Below are 11,476 nucleotides of genomic sequence, written 5' to 3'. Positions count from 1 at the left end.
TGTGAGCCTAACCCTACAACACTGCGTGTAGCAGGTAATCTATAGTATTAAAAAAAAATGCTAGGCCCACGCAGAATGCTCAGCACAATCGCAGTAAAATTACACTTTGGGTAACTGCGAGAAGCAAATAAGCAGGGTACCCACTATGCCATATTCATTTTTGTGTAGTAGGGAGGCATTCACTCTGCCATCCCTTTGTCATTCTTTGGAGGTACATGGTACCCGCTGGAAACTTGCAAAAAATTTGTGCAATTTTGATGCTGTGGCTGAAGGCGATGAAGAATTATGCCTGAAGCTTTTGGAATGGGAGAAGTTGGAGCATTCAACGGCCCACTCGTTATGCAATTCGCATAGTGTGACAGCTGGTTGTTTCTTTGCTATTCTAAAATGCTTCATTACTCATATACAGGAGACTCTCTTTGCCCCGCCATGGTGGTCTAGTAGCTATGGTACTTGGCTGCTGACCCGCAGGTCGCGGGATCGAATCCCAGCTGCATTTCTGATGGTGGCGGAAATGTTGTAGGCTCGTGTGCTTAGATTTGGGTGCACGTTAAGAACCCCAGGTGGTCAAAATTTCCAGAGCCCTCTACTACAGCGTCTTTCAAAATTGTATAGTGGTTTTGGGACGTTACACACTACATATCAATTAATAGACTATCTTTAAGACAAACTCCAAGGAACTACGAGCATTAGTTTGTCTTATCAGGAGTTCATCTTATAAGTACCCCGAAAAATCATATGTTAACATGCCAAGTATGCCCAAATATGTTCCTCGAAAACACTGAATGAAGTTTACTAATTTGGAGAAAAGGAACAAGAAAAAGCATATACGTATTTGGCTCAGCTTGACAAAAACTATGCTTTCGGGTAGAGTATTTAGACTAACCTAACGAGTACTCGGTTTCACAAGTTCATAATAAATCTGCTCATGAATAAATTGCTACCGCATTTTAACTATAAAACTGTAGCACCACCCTATTTGTATGATTAGAAGAAGATAAAAAGGAAGAGGCAAGCACAAATTTCTTTCAAGGAATAGAAAATTTATTCTTCGGGCTGTTTCCCTTCTGAGAGGCCGTTTTACTGGCTTTGCTATCACTTTTGGATATGCCTTCATATCGTACCGCTAACCTGACGAAGCCAATATACGCAAAGTTGCTTATGAAAGTCTGCTAGCTTTTCTTTGTGGTATGGATATTTTTTTTATTTTCAGGCCGCAGTAACTTTTCCGAATGACATGCAGCTGAATATCTCTGTTTATGCTACTCACGATCACAAGCCTTGGGCAGATAAAGAAGACACGATGTAGCTATATTTAGTGTGCGAAATTACCTTCCTTTGTCGTACACTTTGATAATGAAAATGGTGCATTACAATTTGCTGCCTTTTACAGCGAACAGATACGACGTGCACAGGCCTTATGCAAAACAACACAAACTGACCACAACATGTGCCCAAGTGCCATTGTGCGACACCTCTGATGGGAGTGCTAGTGCCACATATGTGGTTTTGGTTTCATGTGATTATAATGCACAGCAAATTTTTGTTTCTGTTTTCACTTTCATTTGGCTTTTTTTTTCGCCCCTCTTCCCTTGCATTTTCCCCTCTAGCCAAGCTCTTGTGTTCTTGTATTCTCCACTGTACTCCTGTTGGCGAACTGAAGAACAAGAGAATACAAAAGGACGGAATACTTTTTGTAGCTTTCTTTGCTGATAAAGCCGGTCTTTCTCTACCTACAGGCTAGGGGTGAGGGGGATACCAGCTTTAAGCGCTGACCTTTCTTTTCCACTTATTTCGCTTTCTTCCTCCACGTCGCATTTCACTTTCGAATTGCTTTGAGTCTTTGTGCCAGGAAGTTTTTTTTTTCTTCTTCAGTTTGCTTTCTCTTGTTTACCTGAATGCCCCCATCAAGACTCTAATGTTCATTGTGCCGAATTTCAATCATTGTTGGACGCTGTGATAGTTTGTCTTAATTAACAGAAGAGGCCTGTTAGTACACGGTTTGTGTTAAGGAGATTTTTTTTGCGTTAGGTCTAAGGGAAACCAAACGAGCACTCCCGTGTTGTTCTGTCTTAACAGGAGTTTACTGTAAACGCAATTCATTTTCCAGCATGGAGCCTGCCTAGGGTCAGTTTGCAATAGTTTTAAGCACTAGTGTTGCTCAGCCCTGCCACGGTGGTCTAGTGGCTAAGGTACTCGGCTGCTGACCCGCAGGTCGCGGGATCGAACCCCGGCTGCATTTCCGATGGAGGCGGAAATGTTGTAGGCCCGTGTGCTCAGATTTGGGTGCACGTTAAAGAACCCCGGGTAGTCTAAATTTCCGGAGCCCTCCACTAAGACGTCTCTCATAATCATAGCGTGGTTTTGGGATGTTAAACCCCACAAATCAATCAATCGATCAACCAGTGTTGCTCAGTGGTAGAATACTGGGCTGGCACACAGGTTACCCGGATTCGAGTCCCATCGGGACCTTGGTGTTTTTTGTTTATTTAGTTTTTTCTTATTTCGTGCAATAGTGGTTACAGACACCTGCGGTATCAAAAACAACCCTTCTTGTGGTCTCGTAACAGCTTCCGCTGTAAAAGTGGCAGATCTTGCTTAGAGAGATTGCTTCACAATGAAGTCATCGGGTGCACAGCAAATGAAAGCAGATGAATTCATTATGTATCGTGCGATTTTTTTACTGCAAGAGCAGTCTTCGTAATATTAAAATTATACCCCATCTGTAATGTGAAAAATGCTGGAAGAATGTTTCATTATTGATCTTACAATTACAGCTGACAATAATCTGCTTAATATTTTTTCTTCTGTACAATGTTAAGGCGGCATCGTATGTATTGCTTGTGCATTTTTACACGCTGTACATGCACGAGTCAAGTCACTTGGGTGGAGTTCAAGTCCACTATGGCAGGCCTTGTATGACACACAAGAGTAAGTGTAGGTTTCAGCCCGGTCTTGCACTCTGCAAACACTGTATGCCTGCAGTCCATCGCATAGCCGCTACTGTGTGCTACGTCATGCCCTCTCTCCATCATCTCTTGACTGACCACTGTTTGCACTGATTGGGCTCTGTGACTACGTATAAGCATGAAGCAGCCTAAGTTGCACAAGCATTTCCAGAGTGTGTCATGAATTTCTTAACTGGAAGTAGTGGGCTTCTGTAAACTTAGTGTTGTAACACTTTTCCAAGAATAGCTGCCAATATGTGCGGGCTTCAAGCAATTTTGCATTAATGCCCAAGATTTCTTGGCCATTAGTGCTGTCATTATGCTGCCAATGTAATTTACTGATATGCATTGCATTTCTGTGACTTAGTTAAAAAACCATTATTGCAGCAGTGGTCGTACCTATTGAAATATTTGAAACATATGGAAAAAACTTCAGTATGCTTGAGCTCGCCTCAAGAGTGGAATGGGATAGTGGAGCCGGGCCTTATTCAAATAGTATCATTTGCTTGCTAAGCTTTGCTTCGCATCAGGCACCTTAACGTTGCTGCAAACAAAGGAACATCCGCGTAACATTTTCTATTTGGAGGGTAGTTGGAAACTGTCTGCTACACCATGAGTCATCATACTACAACTGTGAAATCTAACCGCCATGTGTTTGTGAGGCAATTGGCTTAGAGGCACATTTTGTTGAGGCGATTGTTAATGGTGATAAATTATGGCTGAGCACTTTGTGCTGTGTGTGCCTTTACACCACCCACTTGTTGCACAATTCACATGGTGGGATGATTAGTGCAATTGTATGCTTCAGTCACGCAATAACACATGTGTGAATGGGTCCTCGCTGAGGGCGTTGTCAAAGTGAATTATAGATGCGCTGTTTGGTGCGTCGATTTCTGTTTCTCCAGCTAAATAAGGCTCATTGCATCGCTCCACTGTGAACACCTGTGGCCATTTTTTCAAAATTTCAAAGTGGCTATAGACTATTCATAGGAAGGGCTTGAATTAACGCATTCGACTCGACCGGCTATTACTACTGGTTAAAAAATAAATTGTGTTAACTTCTATAATTAGTGCTGTAATTAATGTTTATAACATCTGAAAATGTCTTCTGCCACAGGAAAGGCAATGCCACAAGTAGCACGCAGATACTTCACCCTTTAAGTGATTTCAAGATACTTCACCCTTTAAGATAATCACCCTTTAAGTGACTTTTAAAGAATATTGGGCACATTTCTTCAAAAACCTTATACATTCATCAGCAGGATCAAAAAGGTTAAAACTATGTCGACACAAAAGATTTATTTATAATTTTGATAGCCTTCAAGCAACAGCAATAGTATTTGGAAGTGTAGGTATTGTCACACTGTATTAATGAAAATGCATTAGTATAGTTACAGCAACTGAAATAAATTAGTAAATGATCAGCCCTCCTCTACTATTGCCTTATATGATTAAGTGCAAATTTTAGAAGAAGCAAAATGTTGACAAATGCCCCACTGCATGCGTCTTGCATGTCTGTGCAAATTGAAAAATAAAGTTGGAGGTTCCCACTTGAAACCTTCATTTCGATATCGCGATGTTGGCACTTATAAGAGTTACATTTAAATAATTTGTTTTCAATAGCAAACTTTTCACTTTTCAATAGCAAACCAGACCTTGACTGGTCAAGCTCTCTGCCATTTCTTCTCTACCATTTATTCTCTCTTTAATTTGCAAGTCAGACTCTCTCTCTGGTATATATATATATGTGGGCCAGCTGTGCAGGCAAGGGGAGGGAGGTAGGGGAGCTTCGTGGCTTTGGCAAGAACTCTTTAGCTTGACAGGCCTATATGGACGTCTGGGTGCAGTCGTGTGTGCCCTACCTTAGCAGGGAGCAGCAGACTGTGCATATCTTTGTATGTGTACTCCTCAATTTGTGTTCGCTCGCTGCAGCAACCGCGTAATTTCTTACGCCAGCGTGCGTGTTAAAGTTAGCAGCTAAAGACTGTTCTTACTTTGTGCGTGTGTGTGTGTGTGTGTACGTGCGTATGTTGTTAGTCATTCTCATAAAATGAGAAAAGGGAGATATTAATCGAGCATGCATATTAGCTGCAGCCGCAGATACCTTCGCATGGTCAGACTGGAAGACAGAAGACCTGATGAAAAACGATGCTAAGCCGAGAGAGGCTGGGCGAGCCACGACCTATTTTCCTTATTTAAGGTTGTGTAATGTCTGCAGCTGCACAGGGGCACATACTCGTAGCCACAAAAAGGAGGGGGCAGGTGGTAGGGGTAATTTCTCTATGGTTAAATCAACTCCCCTCTTCTTACCCTTGAGGTATGATTAGCCAAAAAACTTCCGGTCTCATCATTTACCAGTTCCTAACATCGAAACTGGAAGCAAGTTTTCAAGCATTTTTCAGGGTAAGGGAAGTATCTCTTCAGTTTCTCAGATAAAAAAAAATGTGCGTATATTAGGAAAATATTGTTTCATTTTTATGTAGCTTATGAGAACATTTATTTAAATATATTTGCCAAAAAATAAAAAAAGGAAAGCTCTTCTTGCGCACCAGTGCTATTAAGGCACATGGGTGAACAAAACCGGATGTCATGAAGGGCCTGTGTCTGTTGTCAAAACCATTCAGAACAAAAGCCTTTCGAGATTGGCGTGATACAGCGTTGGATATGGCCACCCGCATGGCTTGTGATGTGGCCGCTACTAGTATATAGGAAAAATAGAGGAGGCACTCGTATAGGTAGAGTGTTGTTGTTGAAGTGGGGAAGTTAGCGGAGGCGGCTGGATAGCGGGATTAGGGTTGAACTTAGGGCTGCCGGGCGCTCGGTCCGATGGCCGGCAGGTGATGGCTAAGAAGGCTAGGAAAATCATAGGCAAGAGTGAGCTGGTGCAGTGCGAAGAATGCAAGCGCTGGTGTTACTTGGACAAGACAGCATTCACGAGTTTGGCCAACGCGGAGAAGGCTAGCTTCGTGTGCAGGCTGTGCGAGGCACTGAAAGCGGCCGTGTAGCTCATGGAGGCTAGGATCGAGGGGCTTCAGGGGGAGCTTAAGGCGGAACGGGAGCAGAGGATAGAACTCCAGGAATAGCTCGGAGTGTCCCATGAGCGGGAGGAGGCTACTGCCAGCCTATTAGAGCAAATGAAGGGCGACCTTAGAAAAGAACGGGAAGGACGGGCTGAACTTGAGCAGCGGGTAATGAAGCTAATGGTGCTTTGCCATGAGCGGTGTGAGGTGGAAGGTGCGGGTAGCAGAGAAGGCGACAGGCGGGAAGAGATATCAGGGGGCCGCTGTGTCGTACCACATTATGGAGGCCCCGAGAACATATACAGCTCTGTGGCGCGGCAGTCTTCCAGCAGGTCAGGAACACCGGGCTCACGGCAGAGAGAGAAACAGGGGGAGCAAACAGGAAGCTAGCTATTGGAGTGTAGAAGGGTCCTAGTGGTGGGAAACTCCAACGTGGCTAGGGTTAGGGATGGCATCTTCACGACAGTAAAGGAAGAAAGAGTGAGAGTGGAGGCCGAGTCAGGGTGATCCATTGGCCAAAGCTTCGGAGGTAGTAGAGGACAGCATGGAGGGCAAAAATCTCGTCATTATCCACGCTGGTCTCAACGATGTCCTGAAGGACAAGAGTCAGAACCTTCAGAGACAGTTAGAAGGTGGTATGCGTAAACTCCAAAACACCTCTGGAAGTGTGCATGTGACGATATGCATAGTCCCAGATGTCTGGAGGCAGTCTCGTGGGATTGAAAGGAGGGTAGTAGAGGATAACTGAGTCATCAGTGGTATGAGCCGGCAGCTCGGATACAGCGTAATGGAGGTGAACCATGACATGTACGAGTCCGGTGCTCGCCCCTTTGCACAGGATGGCATTGACTACAGTGGTGCGATGGGCAGAAGGGTTGGTAATAGGATGGGTCGTCGAGCCACACCTTTTTTAGGGGACCCAAAGCCCCGAGGCCAATAGTGTAGCTAAAGACGATTCTAAAGGGGCTCCAATATTCAAGCCATATGGAGTCCGTTGGAGAAGAAATGGACGTAAACACAAGGGCCGAGCTATATTAGACATCATCATCATCATCAGCCTGACTACATCCACTGCAGGACAAAGGCCTCTCCCATGTTCCGCCAGTAAACCCGGTGCTGTGCTTGCTGCTGCCAATTTATACCCGCAAACTTTTTAATCCACCTGCCCACCTAACCTTCTGTCTCCCCCTAACCGTCTTGCCTTCTCTGGGAATCCAGTTAGTTACCCTTAATGACCAGCGATTGTCCTGTCTATGTGCTACATGCCCGGCCATGTCCATTTCCTCTTCTTGATTTCAACTATTATATCTTTAACCTCCATTTGTTTCCTTATCCACTCTGCTCTCTTCTTGTCTCTTAAGGTTACACCTACCATTTTTCTTTCCATTGCTCGTTGTGTTGTCCTCAATTCAAGCTGAACCCTCTTTGTAAGTCTCCATGTTTCTGCTCCGTAGCTGAGTACCGGCAGGATACAGCTATTAAATACCTTCCTCTTGAGGGATAGTGGCAGTCTAGTCATAATGTGAGAGTGCTTGCCAAATGTGCTCCATCCCATTCTTATTCTTCTAGTTACTTCAATCTCGTAGTTCGGCTCTGCGGTTATTACCTGCCCTAAGTAGACATAGTCTTTTGCAACTTCAAGTGGACTATTACCTATCTCAAAGCGCTGCTCTCTTCCGAGGTTCTTGTACATTACTTTTGTTTTCTGCAGATTAATTTTAAGACGTACCTTACTGTTGTCTTTGTCTAACACCGTAATCATGAGTTGCAATTCGTCCCGAGTTACTCAGCGATGCAATGTCATCAGCGAAGTGCAGCTTACTAAGGTACTCTCCATTAACTTTTATCCCTAGCTGTTCCCATTCTAGGCCTCTCAAAACCTCCTGTAAGCACGTGGTAAATAGCATTGGGGATATTATATCCCCCTGCCTTACACCCTTTTTGATTAGTATTCTGTTGCTTTCTTTATGAAGCACTATGGTAGCAGTTGATCCCCTGTAGATTTCTTCCAGGATGTTTATATATACTTCATTGACGCCCTCATTTTGCAGTGTCTGCATGACGGCTGATATTTCTACTGAACCAAACGCCTTTTCGTAATCTATGAAGACTATGTTCTACTGAATCAAACGCCTTTTCGTAATCTATGAAGACTATGTATAGGGGTTGGTTATATTCTGAGCATTTCTCTATTACCTGATTGATAGTATGAATGTGGTCGATTGTTGAGTAGCCTGTTCGAAATCCCGCTTGTTTCTTTGGTTGATTGAATTCTAATGTTTTCTCAACTCTGTTAGCAATTATTTTTGTAAATAGCTTGTATACTATGCAGAGTAAGCTGATCGGCTTGTAATTCTTCAAGTCCTTGTCTTCTCCTTTCTTATGTATTAAGATGATGTTAGCGTTCTTCCAAGACTCGGGTACTCTTCTCATCAGAAGACACCTCGTAAACAGGGTCGCTACTTTTTCTAACACAATCTATCTTTATCTTTCAGCAGATCTGATGTTACCTGATCTTCACCAGCAGCTTTGCCTCTTTGCATGCTCTCAAAGTCTTTTCTGACTTCTTTTATCATTACTGGTGGGGTGTCATCTGAGTTACTGCTAGTTTTTATAGTATTAAGGTCCTGGTTGTCCCGGCTGCTGTACAGATCTCTGTAAAACTCTTCCGCTATTTTTACTATCCTATTCATATTGGTACTTATTGTGCCTTCTTTGTCCCTTAGTGCATACATCTGATTTTTCCCTATCCCAAGTTTCCTCTTCACTGCTTTGACGCTTCCTCCATTTTTCAGAGCGTGTTCAATTCTCTCCATGTTATACCTTCTTACATCGGATACCTTACGCTTAATAATCAACTTCGAAAGCTCTGACAGTTCTATTTTGTCTATTGTACTTGAGACTTTCATGCTTTGATGCTTCTTAATTAGATTCTTTGTTTCCTGGGAAGCTTGCCAGTGTCCTGTCTAACTACCCTGCCTCCAGCTTCCACTGCACACTGGGTAGTGATACTCATCAGATTATCATTCATTGTACCTACGCTAAGGTTGGTTTCTTCAATAAGAGCCGAGTACCTGTTCTGAAGCAAGACTGAATTCCTGTACTTTCCCTCTCAGTGCTAGCTTATTGGTTGGCTTCTTGCGTATCAGTTTCTGTCGTTCCTTCAAGTCCAGGCGAATTCGAAACCGTACCATTCTATGGTCACTGTATCGTACCTTGACAACCACTTCCACATCCTGCACGATGTCTGGATGTGCACTCATTATAAAGTCTATTTTGTTCTTATTTTTGCCGTTAGGGCTACCCCATGTCCACCTACGGTTTCCTCGTTTTCGGTAGAAGGTATTCAAAATCCGTAAATTATTGCGTTCTGCGAATTCTACTAGTAGCTCTCCTCTGGCGTTTCCAGTACCGATGCCATAATCTCCTACTGCCCGGTCTCCAGCCTGCTTCTTCCCTACTTTTGCATTAAAGTCATCCGTCAGTATAATATACTGTGTTTTTACCTTACTCTTTGCCGATTCCACGTCCTCATAGAAGCTTTCAACTGAAGCGTGTTCATGGCTGGATGTAGGCGCGTAAGCCTGTACCACCTTCATCTTGTATCTCCTATTGAGTTTAATTAAGATACCTACTACCCTTTCATTAATGCTATAGTATTCCTCTATGTTGCCAGCTATGTTTCTGTGAATTAGGAACCCCAAGTTCTCTTCTGTCAGCCAAGCCTCGATAGCAAAAGACGTGCCCATTCTGTAGCACCGTATAGGCCTCATCTGTCCTCCTAACCTCACTTAGCCCTATTATATCCCATTTAACACCCTCTAGCTCCTCAAATAGTACAGCTAGACTAGCCTCACTAGATAATGTCCTAGCGTTAAATGTTGCCAAGTTCAGGTTCCAATGGCGGCCTGTCAGGACCCAGAGATTCTTAGCACCCTCGGCTGCGTTGCAGATCTGACCGCCGCCGTGGTCAGTTGCTTAGCAGCTGCTGGCGACTGAGAGCCGTAAGTTAATTGATGTTTGCATGTGGAAGGTAGTGGCCAGATACTGCACCAGGGTGGCCAATCCTTCTCTGGTGAGAACCCCCTCGTTAGCTCGGGTACGTGGTGTCGCTACACACCAAACACCTGCTTACGCAGACGCCCCTGTGATACTAATGACATATTAGACATAGGGTATATTAACATGCAGGGTGGCAGGAATAAGTTAAAGTGGGAAGAGATAAATGAGCAGTTAAAGCAGGAGGAGCTGATGGTATATGGGGTTGTGGAGACACATCTTCGGGACAAGGAGCAACCACCTTGCAATCCGGACTATGTGTGGGAATATTGCAATGGAACAGAAGACCGCAAAAAGGGGGGTAGAATTGGGGCATTTTTACATAAAAGTATGGCTTGGCAAAGAGTCAAGCAGAGATGCAGGGAACATTTATGGTTAAAAGGGGAAGTAGCTGGGCAGATGACACTCCTTGGTTTTGCGTACTTGTGGACGGAAGCAAAGGCCAGAGAGGAAAACCAGGCTATGGTGAAATGTATAACAAATGAGAATAGGGATTAAGGAAGAGAGTGTGAGATAATTATACTAGGAGATATGAATGCACTCATAGAAGATATATTTTGGTATACTGACCCAACAGGCAAAATGATCATGGATATGTGTGAAAGGCGTAATTTGATCATTTGCAATAGTACTGAGAAGTGTGAAGGGCAGATTACATGGGAGGCAAGAAAGCTGCAGTTGACGATAGATTATGCACTGATGTCACATAGGATGTATGCTAGGCTCAGGTGAGTGCGCATAGATAAATGTGGCTTCATAAGTCTGGGTAGTTATCACAAACATACCTATCAAGCTAAGTTTTGGAAGAGCAATGAAAGTGGGAAGGAGACAAGATGAGCAACTACAGAGGAATCTTTATTCAGAGAGGCAAATAGCAATAGCTACTAAACAAATTGAGAAAGTAATCACTGAGGATAATAAAACAGTGTGGACATACACAAATCTAATTAGACTGTTTGAGCCAGAGCTTGCTAAGGCACGTGACAAGTCAGCCCGGAAAAGGAGATACAAACCCAAAAGTTGGTAGGATGAGGAAGTTAAGAGAGCCATAGCAAAACGTCAGGGAGCCTCTAGGGAACACAGACATGCTAAGCAGCGGGGTGAACCGACAGATTATGTTCAAAGAAAATGGGATATCTTTCTAAGTTGTAGAAGGGAAGCATCCCATCTGATCAATGGAAAGATTAGAAGAAAGGGAGCTCAGTGGCTGGCAGAACTAGATGAAAAGAATAGAAAGGCAGGTGCAAAATTGTGGAACCATCTAAACTACCTAAGAAATGAGAGAAGCCTAGAGCAGAGGTTTATAACTACAGCTCAAGGTGTTAGGCTAGAAGGGGACGAAGCTATTGATTAAATGAGCAAGAACGACGAAAATTTCAGCAAGGAAGTGCCTTATGCACCTTAATAGACAAGGATGGATCAAGTGGTGCTGTGGCTCCATTTTCACTA

Source organism: Rhipicephalus microplus, chromosome X (genome assembly GCF_043290135.1).
Source record: "Rhipicephalus microplus isolate Deutch F79 chromosome X, USDA_Rmic, whole genome shotgun sequence".
Lineage (NCBI taxonomy): Eukaryota > Metazoa > Arthropoda > Arachnida > Ixodida > Ixodidae > Rhipicephalus > Rhipicephalus microplus.
The sequence above is the reverse complement of the archived record's forward strand: the minus strand, read 5'-3'. Positions refer to the sequence as shown.